The 21256-nt window shown below is 48.8% G+C and overlaps 1 protein-coding gene across 2 annotated transcripts in view; it reads left to right on the top strand.

Moving 5' to 3' along the window:
• MKLN1 (muskelin 1) overlaps positions 1-21256 on the top strand; it is an 808470-nt gene that overhangs the window by 400523 nt on the left and 386691 nt on the right. The window lies entirely within an intron of this gene.

Genomic DNA, 21256 nt, shown 5'->3' with positions numbered 1-21256 from the left:
TAAAGCGTCAAGAATCCCACGGGGGTTGAGAATCTTATTGAAACCTTCGTTATGTAAAAATTCCAAAAAATTTACAGACAAATGGTATGCCATTCTCAATAAGTGTTCGCTTGATTTGATCTTACTGATAATTGAGGAACTATCGCAAATATTGGAGGAACTGGAAAAAGATATTAACCAGATAAAAGAGGAATTAAGTAAAGGCATGACTTCAGAAGAACTGAACACTATATTGGAGGATATCAAATCACAGTTAACTAAACATACAGAAGAAGTGAACGAGAGGAAATTGCGGAAATACCGCAGAGACACTATTGATTATAAGTTGGGTGAAGTTTATAATTGGGCAGAAGTCTATGCGAGAAAGCGACAAAATCGTCCTTATACCTAACAGACAGACACATCATCTACCGACACAGATACCACATCAGAAAGTAACAGAAGAGAACCCACTACAAGGGGACCGAGAGTAAACATCCCAAAAGCTACACAGCCTTTTTTTAGAGGCAGGCCCCAGCGGCGGGGACGACCCAGGAGGTCAAAGAGAACAAGTAACAACGGAAAAAGAACAAGAACCGCCACAAACACGTCAAATAACCACGAAGAAGGACAAGAAAAAGAATCAGAAATAGATAATCTAGTAATCAACATCTCTAAAATGCATCTTAATACCACTCAGATTAAGACGTTACAAAAAGGGACGTCTTTTGTGCCCACGACACGCACCAACCAATTGGAAATAAACGTCAGTTTCTATAAACTCATGAGAAAATTAAGACTTCGACACTTCTTCTCGAACATTGTTACAGAAACACAAGAACCAAGTGGCGATCCTCTCAAGGGTCTTTACAAAAGCAGCACGTATATCCCTCCAATCAGTCACAAGACGTTGGATTTATATGAACAAATGGTTAAACAGGATTTGAACAAAATCAATTGCCATAAACAGATTAGACATCGGAACCTCACACAAAAAGAATATGCTACCTTAAGAACCATAGCAAACAACTCCAATATTGTATGTCAAAAGGCGGACAAGGGAGGTGCCCTGGTAATCATGGATAAAGACTATTATGATTCCCAAATCGCAGTACATCTTCAAGATACTAATACGTATATGGAACTCAATGCCAACCCCACGAAAGAGATACAAATGGTCCTAGAAAACCTCATCCGAGAAGGGGTGTTGAGAGGATGCATTGATGAAAAAGTCAAAAAATATCTAACTACAGAGTACCCTAAAACACCTAGGCTATACCTCACGCCTAAAATCCATAAAGATCCGATTAGACCACCCTGCCGACCAATTGTGTCTACATTTGGTAGTGTGCACGAACCAGTAGGTAAATGGATTGACAAATATTTGCAGCCATTCGTAATCACAATGGATTCGTTTGTGAAAGACACAACTGACTTTTTGTTGAAATTGGAATCTATTAAATTGACACCAGAAGAAGAAATCACTCTATGTACGATTGATGTACAAGCATTGTACACTTCCATCCCACACCTCTTGGGTTTGGAAGCAGTAGAAAAAGCATTATTAACTATGGAGTATGATGAGTCTACAAAAATTTTTCTAATGGAAATGTTGAATTTCATTCTGATGCATAGTTATTTTGAATGTGACAAGCGGTGGTACCTACAGAAGTCGGGAACATCCATGGGCAATCCGGCTGCCCCAGCCTACGCGAATATCTTTATGCACCAATACGAGGAAAAACATATTTTACAAAAAGACCAATGGAAACAGGGATTACGGATGTATGTCAGATATATTGACGACATATTCATACTATGGAAAGGAGAAAAAGAAAATTTAATTGAAAACATCAGCAAATTAAATACCATAGATCCTCGCATCCAATTCACGTCAGAAATCCATCAGAGCCAAATCAACTACTTAGACGTGACCATCATCAAAAGGAATGATCATCTAGAGACCACGTTGCACACTAAAAAAACAGACAGGAATAATCTTTTGACATATCAGAGTTTCCATCCCAGTCCTTTGAAACAACACCTACCCTTTTCCCAATTACTGAGAGTTAAAAGAATCGTCTCTAACCCGCAGGAGTCATTGACGCAAACTCAAAACATGCTCCAACGCTTCAAAAAGCGAGGATACCCTGAAAACATACTGAAAGCTTCCATGGAAAGGACCCAAACCAAAACCAGAGAAATGTTGTTAAAGTCAAAACCCAACAAAAAAGAGGCTAAAATTACTTGTGTCAGCAAATTCTCCACAGTGAGTCACTTAGTGAAAAAAGCTATTAAAAAACATTGGCCAATGTTGCAAACTGAATCAGATTTCCAAAACATCTTCAAGGAGGAACCTATTTTTGCATACACGCGAGCCAAGAACTTGGGAGAACTTATTAAGCGTCCGAATATCACTGAGGCCAGAAAAAATTACAAAGGAACAATCCCTTGTAGAAATTGCAGCAACTGCCACAACATCATGGAAGGCAATACCATCACGCATCCCATGAAAGGCAATAAAATAAAATTGAATGTTACAGGCACTTGTGATACCAAAAACATCATTTATCTCATTAAATGCCCTTGCGGGAAAGCATATGTTGGCCAAACAGAGCGTAAACTTAAAACAAGACTCACAGAACATAAGAGTAACATTCGCACTAAAGTTATGAAATCAGCAGTAGCTACTCACTTTCTGGAACAAAGGCACCAAGTGAATCAAATAAAAGCCTGCATTCTAGAAATTGTTGATAGAAAAGAGGACAAAGACAATAAAAAGACTCTGCTCATGCGAGAAAATCACTGGATTTTTTTCCTACAAAGTTTGACCCCACATGGAATCAATGAGAGGGTTGAATATAGCTGTTACCTGTAACATAATGCTGAATAGAAGAAAGACTTGTGCTGTTGTATGCATCTATATACTTTATCATTATAAGTTTTTTCATTGCTGTTTTATCATTGCCGTTTTATATTTGTGTTTACTCTGTAGAACACAGGTTGACACCTCATTTTTTGTAAATTCATGCACCCCCTCGGGAATCACATGAACGTAGTTGCCCCTTTAAATATACGAAAACCAACCCATTTCCGGGTTACACGTCACACGCCGTCGGCCGAGTGTTTCAGAAACCGAGCCGCAGAGGAGATATGCGTGCACCTTAGCCGTTTCCCGGGTAAGAAGGAAGAGTGGTTGCCGTTTATACGTAAAGTCAGGGGCACAATGCGCTTAAAGTCTTCTGACTGCCGGAAAGTATTTCCCACCGGCTGGTGGTTTAATAATTCCATAGTTGTGAACTTTAGTGCGTAAATACATAGTAGTACGTGAACCCTCACCAGTCAGTTGCCATATATACTGAGAGGTGATAACATGAAAGAACGGCCACTCATGTAGATTTACAACGGGTTGAGTTATGAAATGCATCGTGATAATAGTGTAACTTCTATGTTTACTACGAGCATGATTTTAGTTGATTCAGGCATTGTTTAACAGGACATTTATTTGTGATTAGCATAAAGAAATGCTATTATATACACCATTGTTATAGGACTAATGGGAGATGTATTTTTCGTGTTGTAGATTTCCCTGATGAAGCCCACGGGGCGAAATGCATTGGAAACCGATTTGATGTTTGGAAATGATATGGATTGTTAAAAAACTTCACTTCATGATTGAATAATGAAGGAAATATAACACAGAGATATGAAAAAATTGAAAGTATGAATAAATGAATCTAGAAAGAAAAACAAGAGAATATGTCATCATTATTGTTGAAATTGTGATGGTACAAAACTTTATTGATAAACTTTGCTGAAGAGTTCAGCCAATCACCAGTGACCTGGGAGTCGCTCACGCATGCTTGCGCCAGTGCTATCCAAAGCAATAGAACAGGCCATAAAGAACAGGCGCTCCTCCGGCGCAATGGGACCTGACGAATTACCTATGACGGTCCTGAAGCAGGAACCCTTGCTATGGAGTAAGATCCTCTACCCACTGTTTAAATCCTGTGTTATTACTAAAACGGTCCCCGCTTCTTGGAGAGGAAGTGTATTGGTCCCTATATTTAAGAAGGGAGTTAGGGACAACCCCATGAACTATCGTTTGATAGCCCTCCTCGACTCAATCGGAAAGGTTTTTGCAAAATGTATTTTAATATTACTTAACGATTGGATCGAGGAGAATAACATCTTGCCGTTAGAACAAACGGGTTTCCGTAGGGGGCACGGTACATTAGATAACCTCACCACCCTGAATGTGATCTCTGATAAATACACTCATGTGAGAGGAGGGGTGGTGATTGCGGCTTTTATTGATTTCTCCACAGCGTTCGATAAAGTAGATCGTCGAACGCTGTGGAGAAAATTGTCAGCCCTTGGTTTACCATCTTACCTACTGGATCTCGTACGTGCTCTCCATACTGATACTTGGTGCTGTGTTCTCCAAGGTGGAGAAAGGGGACTCTCGCACCGAATTCCATCTTTGAACGGCCTTAAACAAGGCTGCCTCCTGGCTCCATTATTGTTTTCATTGTATACTGTGGACCTTCCTGCTTCCCTGAATGCTTGTGTGGGTATAGCTCCGGTGGTAGGGGGGGGGGCCCATCTCTTGTTTGATGTATGCCGATGATATTCTTGTCCTAGATCTCACTCCTAAAGGTCTGGCTAATCGGCTGCAGGCTTTACATGTTTTTGCTGATGCTCACTTTATGAAGATTAATATATCTAAAAGTAAAATTATGTGTATTGCCGGGAAAAAGAAGTGTCGTTCTGAAAACTTTGGATGGTTTATTGGGGGTCAGACTTTAGAGGTTGTCAAATCCTATACCTTTTTGGGTAAAATAATTTCGTCCAATTTGAGCGAGAAGCTCCATATTGAGCATACCTCACGTAAAGCCCTCGCTCATGGTAAGGGTTTGAATTCCCTCTATCTCGCCACCGGTAAAAGACACTTCTCCAGTTTACTCGAAGTGTATTGGGCAAAGATTCCTGCAACGATACTATATGGCATAGAACTCATAGAGCTGAAGCACTGGGGTTTCTGTCATAAAATTGAAGGGAAACTTTTAAGATCCCTATCTACCTTTAACACCGCGTGCTCCTTGGCCGCATGTAGGCTTGATTTCGGCCTGAGGAGCAGCTGGGTGCAGGGATTATGTGCTCTGGTACGATGGGTGGCTTGTTTGGCCAGAGCTGAACCGGGTTCAATGAGACTTCTCCTTAAAGGAGAACTGTTGGGCAACTTCAAAGAGTTCTCTCGGTTAGTAAGGAACTTTAGAAGAGCTGTGTCACTTTTAAAGCTAGACGAAAGTGTTCTGTTCCTTCACTCACCAGCCCAGTTAAAAATCCTGCTAAAACAGGCATCGTGGGAACTGTGCTTCCAAACAGATATGAATGTAATACGAGAAAAAGGGGGTTGTGATCTCCTCCTTAACTCTTATTCTATGAAGTTGGCCCAACCTTATGCCACATGGAATATGCCACATGGTGTCCGTGGATTATGGTTTCTTTTAAGATACGATTTATTGCCCCTAAATTTACTGTTATCTAAATGGTATGGATCTTCTCCCACGTGCAATTTCTGTAATTTGAGTATTCAGGACCGAACACATGTCCTGTTGATTTGCCCGGCACTCCGCTCTTTGCGGTTTAAATGGTTAAAACCAATATGTTTCCTACTAGGTATCTCTAATGTAAATATCTTTCTACAATTTCTATACTGTCCCCCAAATGAAATGTTTTGCTTCCACATTTTTAACTTTTTTAAAGGTTTTTTAGCTATTTATTAATGTGCTATGGAGATGTCTGACGTTACCAATTATGGATTATTTTGCCAATGGATGTAACTTGTATTGTGTTCGTTTATTGAATTTCTTTTTCTTTGTGTGTAAACTGTATCGTGAATTTTATGTGGCCCTCGTCGAGAGCCAAAACATAATAAAATAAATTGAAATTGAGCACCTCGAGTGTGCCGAGGGAGCGCGCCGCAGGGACTCTCAAGACCAGGAGTCCCTGCGCTGCACAGGTGTGCACGGCCGCGCCCCCAGTAAGACACGCCCCCCTGGCTGCAACGCCCCCTATATAACCAACGGATTGCCGCTCAGCGGGACGCGAGCGGGACGGGAGCGAAGCCCGAGCAAAGGGCGGGCAGTCTGTGGCAGTCAGGGGCTGACAGAGGCTGGGCTGGGCCATCCCCCTTTCATCCACCACTTCTGGTCCAAGAGTTTGGAGTCTCCCTGTGGGTATAGAGGCCAACATGTCTACCCGCTCTGGCAAAGCACTGAGGGGCGGGGGAGAAAGTACTACGGGGAGCACTATGATTGGCACAATGGACAAATTCATTACAAGGGTAGCAGCGGTCATTGAAAAGGAGATTGTGATGATGGAACGTCGCCTCTCACAAGATTCCCTTCTTTCCAAACGCTCCTCCTTGGGAGCTGTTGCACATGCCCTCCAATCTCCACCTACCCTACCTCCCCTCTGTCCAAGAACCTGTCCGTACAGCCACGGATTGCAGCTATAGGGGCAGGTATTGACAGGATGGAAAGCTTAATAATAAATCCCCTTCCCCCAGCCCTAGCCTAGTGGCTGTTGATCTCCGCCCTGTCTCACTCATAACTACCTCCTCTGGCCACAATTCCCAACTATCCACTCAGACTCCCTTACCAGTTCATAACCCGTTGCCCCAGGCGCGAGCTGGTCTGGTTCACAAGAAACAAAAAAGGGTTATTAGTACACGGAAGGGGAGTTACTCCTCGCTCCACAAGCAACCAAGGAAACATGTCCCCAGAGGTCCTACGCAATTGGATGCTGGAGGGCCAGGATCATCTGGGGGTACTGCTCCATTAGTACCAGCGGCAGAAATTCCTCTGTCTCATTACTCGGTCCCGGCAGCACCCCCATTACCATACGAGGCGCCCTCCCCAGAGCTCATTGAGAAACTGGTCAAGTCCTTGCTGGTACCGCTTATTGACCAAGTCAAGAGTCTGGGGGACATGCTAGATAGATTTGAACAGACCACACGGGACAATTTTTTCTTCCTGAAAACCCTCATTAAACTACAATCTAAGCTCAGGGAGGACACTGCAGATGGGAATGATGGGAAAAGGGATTCTGGGGGTCTAATACAGGGCACCTCATCGTCAACGTCCGCTCATGCACAAGCCATTGGGAAGGCTTTGACATCTGCCCCCCCCTGCTAGTGCAAAGCCGACACCCACTACCCATGTTGTCCAGGTCCATGACAGTACCCCCCCCCAGTAGTGAGGACTGCAAAGTCTAAACCTGACCAAAAGAAGCTGCAAGAGGGAGGGGCTGGCTCTAAGTCTAAACCACTGGTCGTTCCACCCACTGAAGTCAGGGGAGTAGCCACGGCTCTAAAGGCAAAAATAACTATTTGCCAACCTAAAATCCCTAGCCCAGTGGTTATACCACATAAGGTGGCACGAAAGTGTCCCCCAGTCAATCTCCCCCCTGAGTGCCAACCATATGTTGTTGTCCTTATCAAGGTTCCCGCCTTGAGGGACGCCCAGCAGGAAACCCATCAGGCACTGAAGAATAAAGTCATCCACTGGTTAAAAGCCAACAGACCCCTTCCCTTGGGAGCGGATGGCTTGATTCTTGGCGTGCGCAGGGTAGGATGGATTGGTCAGGGGAAAAAACTGTTTGAGGGGGATTGTGTGGTGGTTAATTTCCAAGACGTGAGAGCTGCCCACACAATATGTAGCTTAGGGCAGGCCACGGCTGGTCCTGGTGTTGAAGCAGTTGATTTAACATACTTCTACCCGCGGCCGGTCATGAACTACTCAGGCCAACCCCCCGTGTATACCACCCAAAACAGTGCTTGTGGCCAATGGCATTTAGCAACAACTGTAGCCCAGCCGCATGCAGTTTGGCCAATGCCGAGCTGGGGTCCCCAGGGGTACTGACTCCCTGACTCCCCTGAGGAGGTTTGGGTGGTCCGAATATCTGATGCCCGGTCCTCTTCATCTGTAGAATGTAACGACCCCCGACCACTCCTGGGGAGCAGGTTGTCTTAGTGGATACAGGGGAACCAGGGGTGGTGAGGGACCCAATTGAGCCTGCGATTGTCTGTCCTACCTTGGGAGAGATGGACTCGGTTGGCCCTGTCGAGACCTGTAGCATTGCGGCTGTGGCGGACCCATCTATTAGGGTTCTCAGCTGGAATGTGGCTGGTCTGGACAGGAAGCTGGCCCTGCCCGACTGGAACGCACTTGTGGAGCAGTACTCCATATGTCTGTTCCAGGAAACCTGGAGTAGGGAGCCCTTACACAAGGCAGGATATTCTTCCCACCATATACCAGCTGTACACTCAGAGACTGGCAGGGGTCGCCCCTCGGGTGGCCTCCTTGTTTGGGTAGCTTCCTCGCTTAGTTGTAGGGTGGAGGAGCATGATACAAAATGCCCGGACCTCCTTAATATCATCCTAAAAAACCCCAAGGGACGTGTTATTTTAAACATCTTTAATATCTATGCACGAGGCACGAAGGGGGGTAGAGAATCCCCCAACATAGCCTGTCTTGAGGATCTGCTTCGATCCTCTCCCCATAAGTCCTGTACCCTGGTAGCGGGTGACTTCAATTGCACCTTTGAGCCCCTTGGCTCAGAAGCCACCCAAGACCAAGAGGATAATGACTACAGGAGGGGGATACCGGCTTTAGAGCTTAGCCCCATTAAAAGATGGACGGAAGTAGCGCTACAGGTTAATTCCCTAACAATGGAGTTTGACCTGAGGGCCCTCAACGGCAGGACTAGTTCTGACAAAAAGGGAGCACATACATATAATAGGCCCAGCCACACGTCAAGAAATGACTATATTCTTCTTGACGTCCACCTATGGAGTTCGGTAAAAGACATGGAGATTATACCTTCCGTCGAGAGCGATCACAACCTGCTCTCGCTTGCCATGACTCCTTGGTGGTTAGAAGGTATAGGGAGCCGAACGCCATGTACCACCGTCCCGGACCTGTCATCTGTCTCTAACTGCGGTCGTCGGCTAAAGTGGGCCAAGCTGTCGCTCTCAGTCGAGAAAATATCCTCCATAACGCAGCTCTTAGCCGCAGCCCTAGATAATCTCGACTCTCTGGAGGGTGGGTTGGCGGAGGTGTCCGACAGGTTTTGTAACCTAACCCAGGCACTAAGTGACCTTTTTATTGTCCCAGCTAGCCCCAACGGGAAGAAACTACGTCCCCGGGCCAGACAGGGCTGGTTTAATCGTAAATGCAGAGAAGCAAAGACAGGGCTTGTTGAAGCAGTTAAATCTAAATCACAAATTAGGACCAGGGAGGCCAGAAGGCTATACTCACACTGCCTAAAAAACGCCAAAAAGGAATGGGAGGATAACTTTTGGCAGGACCTCTTGGCCGCTAGTCGAGGGAGAGATGCCAAAGGGTTCTGGGACATGGTGGGTAGTAGGAATCGTCCTGATGACACCTTGAGGACCTGCACTATCACTGCCCAGGCGTGGTTTAACCATTTTAAGGCTCTTTATTCTGCCGTAGAAGGCACACTTAATGACCCCTTTGTCCTTCCCCCTTATCCTTGGACAGAGGCACTGACCTCTTTTCCGCACGGGAGGTTACGAATCTGATTAAATCTCTAACACCACTAAAAGCAGCTGGTCCGGATGGGTTGCCAGGGGACCTTCTTCGAGCCTATCCGGGTGAATGGGGGGTGTTGATCTCTGCCCTTCTCAATGCTATCATCGAGGGAGGTTCTGTGCCAGAGTCTTGGAAGGGGGCAGAGGTAGTCCCAATTTTTAAAAAGGGCTGTCGGGACCTACCAGGGAATTATAGGCCAATAAGCCTTATTGACTCAACCCAGAAGGTGGCGGGAAAAGCTATTCTAGGGAGGATTCTCCAATGGGTGGATGATAACCACATATTGTCCGACATGCAAGCTGGTTTTCGCTCAGGTACAGGAACTATCGAGCAAGTCTTTAGACTCCTGCTACTTTACTGGAAGGTGGTGGAGCTGGGCAAAGGCAGTCTCTACTTGGCATTCATAGATCTGAAGACTGCCTTTGACCTAGTTCCCAGGGAGGAACTCTGGAGGGTGTTGTATGGTCTTGGGATGCCCCCTTACATCTTAATGCTCCTCATCAAACTGCACAACGCCAACTATGCTCAGGTGCGATGGGGACTGAACGGGGAAAAGACCGATAGGATCCCGGTTGTTAGGGGCGTCCGGCAGGGCTGTGTACTAGCTCCCACCTTATTCTCCCTGTATGTGAACGGGGTGGTAGAGCACCTGCTTGGTGAACCAGCAGACGCCCCCTCCTTGGGGGGCGTAAGGATTCCAACCCAGTTATTTGCCGACGACACCCTCCTCATTTCCAAAACCCCCCAGGGCCTTCAGAAGCTTTTGAACCGCTTCCAGGACTTTTGTGCAAAAAGAGGACTTGTCATCAATGTGGACAAAACCAAATATCTAATCATGCACCCCCCCCCCCCCCGCAAGCTTGGCCGCCCTCCTATCCTGAACTCTATCCCTCTTGAAAGAGTGTCAGAATTTGACTATTTGGGAATTCGTATGAGCGATGTCATGAGCTGGACTCCCCACATCAACAAAATGACCAATAGCCACAAAAGGGTGGGGGGAGCTCTGTTGAAGGAGTATAACAATTCATCTAAACAATGTGTAGCTCCAATAATTGACATCTACAAAGCCCGAGCTGTAACCGCATCACTCTACGGAGCTGAGTTATGGGGCCTAGGCAACATGGAGACTTTGTCCAAGGCAGAGAACAAATTTTTAAAGGACCTCTTGGCCATCCCGATGAGCACACCAACAGTTCCGGTGCTTCTGGATGCGGGTTGTAAAGCAATCAAGGACCAGGCCCGCCTCCGGCCTCTTCTCCTTTGGGCTCGCCTGTGGAGGGTTCCGGAACTAAAATCATATGCAGACGGGCTGTCAGAGGTGATGGGTTCGGACGGCTGGCAGAAGATCAAATGGCTTAGGGACATTAAAAATCTCCTAGGCGACCTAGGATTGGGGTCTTGTTGGTCTACCCACTCTGCCCCCCGAAGGCGACCCTAAAAAAACTATACTGGGAATGGGTCTCTGCCAAGCTCATCAGCAACCAGCGTCACTGCAACTCCACAGCAGCTTACCTGAAAATAAAAGATGTTGTTGCCTTCGAGCCTTATCTGGACATAATCACCATTTCTGTGGACCGGGCACTCTTTATCAAATTTAGACTAGGCACTTTACCTCTAGCTGACCTCCTCTCTAGATGGAATATGCCTATGCAGGCATCACGCCACTGCGCCCTATGTACTAATAGGCCCGAAACCGTGGCCCACTTCCTTTTTGAATGTCCTGATTACGCCCGCCCAAGATCCCACTGGCTTAAACCGCTTTGTAGGCAATTGGGTACTCGCCAGTATTCGGTGGCTCTACGGATTTTACTAACTGATACATCCTCTCCTATTGTCTGTGCTGTATCCAAATTTTTAAAATGGGCATGGTTGATCCGCTCAAAAAGACTGTCCATATCAATTTAATTCTTCTCTTAATTAATTTATTTCTGATCAAATTGTCACTTTTTATCTGCTTTTAATGTACAGTCTTTTACGATGTGCTGTTTTATATACTTTTGTAATGCTTTTATGATATTTGCATATCTAAATAAAGCAATCAACCAATATAAAATCAGGGCTTTCGGTGGTCATATCACTGAAAATAAAAGATTTTAAAAAAAATATTATTGTATTCAGGTGCTCGTGGAAGACTATTTCTATGGACTGGAATCTAGAGAATGCTAAAGTGATTCTGGTATTTTACTGACCTCTGCTGGTCGTTTTCTATCAAGAAAGTTAAATAGAGGCAGTTGCCAGAAAAATTTAAAAAAGAGTCCCTCGGCAGAAGGCAATTCTGGTATTTTACTGACCTCTGCTGGTCGTTACCTATAAAAGACAGTTAAATAGAGGCAGTTGAACAGAAAAAAGTCCCTAAGCGGAAGCAGACAAGTCCTAGGGCTGATCCCCAGAGTCCACAAAGTACAGACACATATAAGTACATACAATAGGTCTTGAATGTTCGACCTAAAAACCATATAGGTGAACAGTGAAGATTCTCAGGAGAGATGTCTGCGCCACAGCAAGTTTTCTAAATGAGACGGGCAATTCATACATATATCTATAGTTCTATGAAATGCACAGGAGAATACATTTTAAAAATGTAGAAGTTGCAGAAATGACACCAAAGACTAATGGAAGGTAGGTTCCAGTGAACACACACAAGAAATGTTTGCATTCACCATACAGTGTGTCAAATCATTTTACTGTGCTCTGCTACTTACATTCAGACAATGGTTAACAAGCTTTCTATCGCACAGAGCCCAGACCATCAACCAAGGTCTTTTTAGTTCATGCCCCATAGATCACGCTAATGGGGTGCCCCAGGGCTCACATCTTAACCCACATTGTTTAATAAATATGTAGCCTCTCCTTGCAGAAACCATCAGAGCTTTTGGTTTTGAACCTCTTTCGTATACTGATGATACTCAACTTAATATCTCTTTTGACAAAGACCTCCATAATATGAAAGCACGTTTTGCAGCCGGGATGAAAGTCACCTCTAACTGGATGACCAATCATTTTCTCCAGCAAAACCGAGATCATGTTTTTTGGCAGAGCCCAACTTCTCCGGTCCCCTGACTGGTGGCCTCTGGAACTAGGCACAGCACCAACCCCTAAAGTGACAGTAAAAAACTGTGTGTTCGCTTAGATCAGGCGCTGAACATGAAAGAGCAGGTAGGTGCTACCACTGGCACCTGCTTTCCCATGGCGTGTCTGTTACAAGGAGTATTTCCTTTACTTCCACTTTCTGTGTGCAAAACTTTGGTCCAAACGTTGGTTATCTGCCGCCTGTACTATTGTGATGCCCTACTGGCCATCACCAATGAGACACTACTTACCAAACTTCACTGGTGCAAAATTCTGCATCTCGCCTCATCCAAAATCTTCCTTTTCACCCGTTTGCGCTCGCTTTATTGACTCCCAGTGCGTAAAAGAATAATGTTCAAGATCTGCTGTATAACTCATAAATCTCTGAGCGGCATAAATCCACGCACAAATCCATTTTCACTCTTTCTCAAATCAGGAAAATCTGTTCGGTGGTAGATCTTTTTCCTATTTGACCCCCTGGTACTGGAACAAACTACCGAACATACAGAAATGTGCAGATCACCTCAAATTCAGAAAACTTCTTAAGACTGAGCTGTTTCAGAACTAGTGTTGCCTTCCTTACCTGAGTTCAGTGCTGTGCTGAGATACCCTCCTGCATTATAAGCTAAAATAACATAACATATGCCATTATCACCACACAGAAGCATTTTCCCACAGACATGGGAGATGACAGTGCTAAAGACAGTGGTCAAGGGACTCTGTGACGTACGGAATGTATGCTTGTATTTTAATGCAAGTGCTTGGAGGTTTAGTTACATTCATCACTCATGTTAACTCACATTGTGTGTCACACCAGTTACTTGGGTAGAGGAGTGATGAAATACACGTTTTGTTTTGATGTGACCCCCCTTATTGCGATGTGGAAGCCTGGACTTGGGTGGGTTTGGGTTCGCTGTGCTATAGGATCTAAGTTGCTCATCACTAACGTTACTTAATAAGGCTGAAACCAGCCTGATGTTGCTTGTCGTCCCTCTCAGAGGGGCATGGCCTGGCAGTTTGGGGTGGATTGTTCCTAATGGAGCAGGACCAAGTCTGATTTGCATATGGTTGCTTCCCATCTTTACTGGCGGAGGCAAGCAAGAAAGAAAGACTAACCTGGAATGTGACCTCAAGCAGTTGACAGTGGCTTATCATCTTATAAGCATTCACCCATCACAGATTGTTGTCTCGGGGTGACACCCTAGGCGTGATGGGTATGTCCAGCCAGTCGCGGGTCCTTTGCTCCCTGTGCTTGCTCTTCACTAAGAAGGCCCAATAATGTTTAAACAAGCCTGGAGTTGCTTGTGTAACCGTTCAAGAGGACGTGGCCCTGTAGTTCATACTGTAGTGTTTGTTGCTGTTTGAGCAGTACAAAGACTGATTTGCATATGCTTGTTCATAATCAGGAGTGTTGCAGTGGCCAAAAAAAGGTGGGTTGGGGATATCGTGTAAGTGATTGTCAGTTGATAAAACCTTTGCAAGCATTCCACCAATCATCTTTTTCTATTTTCCAGCCTATTTTGTTTTCGACATATATTAAAGGGTCAAGTATTGTTCCTCTCCGAAGAAACATATTGCTTTGTTACTGTAACCTTTTGGAGATTCACTTGCAGTGCATCATCTGATTGTTGGGTTTGGAAAAAAAACTATTTAAACATAAGGCTTTTTCCATGTAAGTAGTTTGTGTATGACCGGAATCCTTGGCCTAATTCAAGGAAACGTTTGGAAGTGGTTGCTTTTGATGCTTGCTTTTTTTCCAAGATGGCAGAAAGCAAATCTTGTTGTTTTTACAGGAAATGAGCCATTCTCGGCAAATTGAATCGGGGAGATGCCAACAACTCCCACCCATGTTGATTTCGAGGAATAAAGCACTGCCTTGATAAAGGTTATTGGCACTCATCGGCTGTAGTTAAATGAGCTTTAAAACAGCACACGGTGGGAGCATTTAAGATGTAGATTCAGAATAGAGGACATGTTTATCGCTTTCCATATCTGTTACCCGTTCTGAAGCAGACTTCTTGAATACAGTAGATAAACAGATGTGAAGAGGTTTTAATTTCTACAGCCTACTACGCTTGCATTTCTCAAGCACAACATTCCCACATTTACATATGCATACACAGCGCCTTGACTCAGTTCCCTCCACTTCACCCAAAGCCTCTTGACTTAAGTCATTTTTATTGGGTTTGCATTGTGTAGCTTTGAAGGGGGCAAGTTCTAGTAACAAAAAAACATCTTCCTGGATTGACCAATAAAGAAACATACTAATTTAAGGGAATTTCTTCAACATTTTTGTTTCCAGCTATTGTTTGGTTTTATGAAGGAGACTTAATTTTATGTTTCTTATGGGTTTTAATTTGGTGCTGTGCTGGTAAAATGTTCCAAATTAGACACCACCTGGAAGGATAGGTTCCTAACAGTGACAGTGTAACAATGGGTCTATATGTCGAGGTTCCTCTTTAAAAAAAACTTGTTTGTTTCCTTCATCTGGCATCAATAAACCAGTTCTGTTTTTTTGTGTAATTTATAAAACTTAACTTGAGTTTGCGGTGGGTGTCATATAAAGATCTTTATTGTTGTAAGATTATAAGATTTTATTTAATCCCATCGGTGTGTTGTCCCGAGAATATAGCAATCTGAAAGAAACACGTTAGTGTTAGATTCCTTACCTTAGAATATCCCCAGGCGTCAGTCTGGATCCGGAAACTTTTGCGTAGCAGTACCCCTGCGCGTCGGTAGGCGTCGTCTGCAGGCGTCCCCTGCGGCTCCGCGTCCGTCGTCGGCGTCGTGCGCCGTGATGACGTCGCTGGAGTACATAGACGCCGCCTCCGCGCGCTGACGTCAGTTCTTCTTTTTTCCGCGCCAGTGGACGCAGATCTGAAGAGCAGTACTCCGGTCTTTGACCAAGTTTTTCGCTTGTTTTTTTTTTTTTTTTTTCTCTATTGTGCCTGATAGGATGCCTGGGTTTAAGAATTGCGATGACTGTGAGCGCACGATGTCGGTCACAGACCATCACCGCCTCTGTCTCCGGTGTCTGGGCCCCGACCACGACGTGGACTCCTGCGTCGACTGCCGGGCCCTTACCAACAAGGCTAGGCGGGAGCGGTCCCGCAAGCTACTGGAGCTCCGGGTGTCGGCCCCACGTCGGGACCGGGAGCGGTCCCGGTCCGGCCGGAGGTCGAGAGAGCGTTCGAGGGAGCGGTCGCGGAGCCGCGCCGGGCGCTCCGGAAGTCGACACCACTCGTCAGGCTCGTCAGGTAGGAAGCACAAGAAGTCGGGGCGTCGTCATCGTACCCCCGACTCCCCCCGACGCTCGCGCGATGCGGCCGGGGGCTCGGGTGACCCCAACCCCGCGGCTCCGCGAGAGTCGCCGGCGCGGCCTGCCTCATACCCTCCGGTCCCTGGGCATGGCGCGACGCCTGAGGAGATCGAGGCGTTCCTCATGGCCATGAGGGCGCTCGCTTCTCCGACGGGGCCTACGGCGCCTTCGGGCCCAGTGCTACCGTCTGGGGGCCCTGGCGGTTCGGGTGTCCCTGCCTCGGCGCCGTCGGGTGCTCCGGCCCCGGCGCCGCCGACGGCTCCGACCCCGGCGCCGCAGGGGTCTTCGGGATCGGCGCCGGCTGGTCTTCCGGCCTCCCCGGCGCCGTTGCCATCGGGGTTACCCCCGACGCCGCCCCCGCGCGGCGCCGGTTCTCCGCTGCCGGTTCCGGCCGGCGGTGGGGTTCCGACGCCGGCTCCGGGCGGCGCCGTCCCCTTACCTTCTCCGACGCCGGACGCGGCGCCGGACGGGCGTCGCTCGACGCCGGTCCCGGCGCCGATGGGGCCCATGAACCCCGAGGAGCCGGTCTTCATCATTGACTCCGAATACGGAGAGGATGAGGAGTACGGTGAAGGTTGGGAGGGGTCCGAGGACCCTCTGGCTCGCGAGTGCCAGTATGACCCGGACTGGACAGGTGACTTGGGGGATGCCAGTGGTTTGGACGACTCTCCTAACCCTGGTTTGATCTCTCCTCCTTCCGTGGCATCGGTGGAGGGAGCTGCCTATTCTGTGGTGCTGATGAGGGCTGCCAAGGCCTTAAACCTTGAGCTCCCCGTCGCGGCCGTGAGGCCTAACATCCTCACCGAGGTCTTCAAACCGCAGTCATGCCCACTGGAGCCACTGCTGCCGTTTAATGAAGCCTTGTCTGACGTTCTGTTGGGCACGTGGTCCAGGCCCGCTTCAGGTGCGCCTGTTGATCGGAACGTGGCCAGGCGCCACCGTCCTTGTCCGGACGACCCCAAGTACCTGTCTACCCACCCCACTCCTGAGAGTCTGGTGATCCAGGCCTCGACCTCCCAGTCCGCATTCCCGTCGGCCCCGCCCGACCGGGAATCCAAGAGGTATGACCAGTTTGGCAAAAAGGTCTTCTCGTCCATTAGTTTGGGCCTGCGGTCTTGCAACACCGCCTGCCTCTTGGGCCGCTACACCCACTCTGTGTGGGATACGGTCGCGGAGCTGCTGCCAGAATGCCCCATGGAGGTGCGGGCAAAGCTCGGTCAGGCTGTGGCTGAGGGCCGAGATGCAGCGAAATATTCAATTCGGTGTGGTCTTGATACGACCGACTCGCTGGGCAGAGCTATGTCTACGACGGTGGCGATTCGTCGCCACGCCTGGCTGAGATCCGCCAATTTTTCGGCTGATGTCCAGAATACCCTGATGGACATGCCGTTTGATGGCTGTCACCTGTTCGGTGACAAAGCGGACCACGCGCTGGAACGCTTCAAGGACTCCAGGGTCACGGCCAAGTCCTTGGGTCTCTCGACCCAGCGTCAGCAACCGGGTTCGTTTCGTCCCTTTCGTGGCCAAGGAAGGGGCGCCCCCACACGTGCTGCCAGCCACGCGCCGCAACAATCCTTCCAACGCGGTGGCGGCTGTGGAAACCGCCGTGGTGGCGGTCGGGGACAACGGCGGGGTCAGACCACACCTTCCCCCGCAGCATCTACCCCAAAATCCTCCTAGTCCGTGCTTTCGGCCCCATGTGACGCCAGTGGGTGGCAGGGTTCGCCATCACCACGCTCACTGGCGCACGATCACTTCGGACAAGTGGGTGCTGCAAATCGTCCGAAGGGGCTACTCCCTCCCCTTCGAGACCTCTCCTCCAGCCATGCCACCGCAGAACCACCGTGTGTCGGGGGACCACTTGACACTTCTGCAGGAGGAAGTTACGGCCCTCTTGGCCAAGGGGGCCATCGAGCGCGTTCCTGGGCCAGAAGTAGGGCGTGGTTGCTATTCCCACTACTTTCTGGTGCCCAAGAAGGACAAGGGGGGCCTACGTCCTATCTTGTATCTAAGGGACGTCAACGGCTTCCTCCGGAAGGAGAAGTTCAAGATGTTGACGTTAGCTCAGGTCTTGGCTGCTCTAGACCCACAAGACTGGATGGTAGCGTTGGACTTGCAGGACGCCTATTTTCACATCCCCGTCCTGCCGGCCCACCGGCGTTACCTGCGGTTCACGGTAGGCCTGGAGCACTTTCAGTTTATCGTGCTCCCCTTCGGCCTTACCAGCGCCCCACGGGTGTTCACAAAGGTGATGGCGGTGGTCGCAGCCCATCTGCGCAGGTTGGGGGTTTCAGTCTTCCCCTACCTAGACGATTGGTTGTTGAAGGCGGGCTCGCCCCAAACAGTCGTCCACCACCTTCAGATGACGGCAGACCTCTTGCACGAACTGGGGTTCTCCGTCAACGTGCCGAAATCACACCTGTGTCCCTCTCAAAAGCTCCTTTTCATCGGAGCGGTTCTGGACTCGGCGCAGTTTCGGGTTTATCCTCCGGAACGGCGGGTTCGGGATATTCAGGCTTTGATTCCCATCTTTCAGCCGCTATCCCGAGTTTCGGTCAGGTTGACGCTGCGGCTGCTGGGACTGATGGCTTCCTGCATCCTTCTGGTGCATCACGCCAGGTGGCGGATGCGGGCTCTGCAGTGGGACCTGAAGTTTCAGTGGGCCCAGCATCAGGGCAACTTGTCCGACCACGTCTTGATCTCGGAGGGCACTGCGAGACAACTGCAGTGGTGGCTTACGGACCGCGATTGGGTCAGGGGCAAGTCCCTCTCCCTTCCCCAACCGGAGCACGTTGTCGTGACGGACGCGTCCCTCCAGGGCTGGGGTGGCCACTTGGGAGAGGCAGAGATCAGAGGCATCTGGTCTCCGGCGGAGTCCCGGCTCCATATCAATCTGTTGGAGCTGCGGGCGATTCGTCTGGCACTGAAGGCATTCCTCCCCTTTGTCAACGGGAGTGTAGTGCAGGTGTTCACCGACAACACAACCGCCATGTGGTACTGCAACAAACAGGGCGGAGTGGGGTCGTGGACCCTTTGCCAGGAGGCTCTGCGCCTCTGGCAATGGCTGGAACGTCAGGGCGTGACTCTGACGGCTCAACACCTGGCAGGTTCTCTGAACGCCAGGGCGGACGAACTCAGCCGTCGGTGCTCGATGGATCACGAATGGCGTCTGAACTCGGACGTGGCGCAAGGCATCTTTCTGCAATGGGGAGAGCCTTGGTTAGATCTATTCGCCACAGAAGAGAACGCGCAATGTCATCAGTTCTGCGCGTTGGAGTTTCCAAGACGGCACTCGCACGGCGACGCCTTTCGGCGCGAGTGGAGTTGCGGTCTGTTATACGCCTTTCCGCCTATACCACTTCTGCCCAGAGTGCTGAAGAAGATCAGGCGCGACCGGGCCCAAGTTATCCTTGTGGCTCCGGACTGGGCTCGAAGGTACTGGTATCCCGAGCTACTCAGCATGTCAGTCGGTCCCCCGATCCGCCTGCCCCTTCAGGAGGACCTTCTGTCGCAGCAGCGGGGGACGGTCCTCCACCCGAACCTGTCCAGTCTCCACCTCCATGCTTGGAGATTGAGCGGCGGCAGTTGAGGCCATTTGACTTGCCTCCTGAAGTCTGTGATGTTATTCTGGCAGCCAGGCGTCCCTCCACTAAGTCGGTATACGCCTGTCGGTGGAACAGATTTGTGGCATGGTGCACAGCAAAGGCTGTGGACCCTCTTTCTGCCCCTCTTTCGGAGGTTCTTCTGTTTCTTCTTTCTCTTGCCCAGCAGGGCTCTGCTCTGGGCACTATCAAGGGCTACCTTTCTGCCCTTTCAGCCTTTTTGAGGCTTCCTGATCAGCCTTCTTTGTTCAAATCCCCGATTGTAACTCGATTCTTGAAAGGCATCACTCACATGTTTCCACCTGTTCCGTTTGTGATGCCTCAGTGGGATTTGAACCTGGTTCTAACTTTCCTGATGTGTGCTCCCTTTGAGCCCCTTCATTCTTGCCCTCTCCGTCTCCTGACTTTAAAGACGGCTTTCCTGGTTGCCATCACCTCTGCCAGGAGGGTGAGTGAGCTCCAGGCTCTTTCTGTCCAACCTCCTTTCCTGTCCATTCATCCTGACAAGGTGGTTCTGAGGACTAGACCTTCTTTCCTGCCCAAGGTTGTTTCGGCCTTTCACATCGGGCAGTCCATCACCCTCCCTTCCTTCTTCCCGCCTCAGCATCCTTCAAAGGATGAAGAGCGGCTCCATCGTCTGGACCCAAAACGTGCGCTTTCATTTTACATGGATCGCACACGCCAGTTCCGGGTGGATGACCAACTGTTTGTTGGCTACGTGGGTGCGAAGAAGGGACGGGCGGTTTGTAAACGAACCATCTCTCGATGGGTCGTCCTCTGCATCAAAGCGTGCTACTCTTTGGCTCGGAAGGAGCCTCCTGTTGGGCTGAGGGCCCATTCCACTCGGGCCACGGCGGCTACTACTGCCCTGGGCCGGGGAGTCCCCTTGCAGGACATTTGCCAGGCGGCTACGTGGGCCTCGCTGCACACCTTTGCGAGGCACTACTGCCTGGACAGTCAAGTCCGGAGGGATGGCTTCTTTGGCCGTTCTGTCCTCCAGGACTTTCTGGTGTAGTTTTGTATTGGTTCGCAGACCCACCACCGGGGTTGGTATTGCTGGGGTATGTATTCTAAGGTAAGGAATCTAACACTAACGTGTTTCTTTCAGATGAACAAGTTACTTACCTTCGGTAACGATATATCTGTAAGAAACATTAGTTAGTGTTAGATTCCTTACCGAACCCACCCATCCTCCCCGTTCTGCGAACTGATACCTAGGGTTAAGGTCATCCCTTTCAGGGCCCTAGTTTTTACATGGCACCAGTGTTGGTTCTCTCATGGCTCTGCGTCTCCTGGCGCGGAAAAGCTGTGTGCAAAGAACTGACGTCAGCGCGCGGAGGCGGCGTCTATGTACTCCAGCGACGTCATCACGGCGCACGACGCCGACGACGGACGCGGAGCCGCAGGGGACGCCTGCAGACGACGCCTACCGACGCGCAGGGGTACTGCTACGCAAAAGTTTCCGGATCCAGACTGACGCCTGGGGATATTCTAAGGTAAGGAATCTAACACTAACTAATGTTTCTTACAGATATATCGTTACCGAAGGTAAGTAACTTGTTCATCGGAAGCACTTTGTGGGTAGCTGTAGCGCTTTATAAGACTTTAAACATTAAACATATCAGTCGTCCATTTTTCCCTACACTATGAATGCTTAAAGAAAGTAG

Source organism: Lissotriton vulgaris, chromosome 1_1 (assembly GCF_964263255.1).
Source record: "Lissotriton vulgaris chromosome 1_1, aLisVul1.2, whole genome shotgun sequence".
In the NCBI taxonomy this organism is placed as follows: domain Eukaryota; kingdom Metazoa; phylum Chordata; class Amphibia; order Caudata; family Salamandridae; genus Lissotriton; species Lissotriton vulgaris.
The sequence above is the reverse complement of the archived record's forward strand: the minus strand, read 5'-3'. Positions and strand labels throughout refer to the sequence as shown.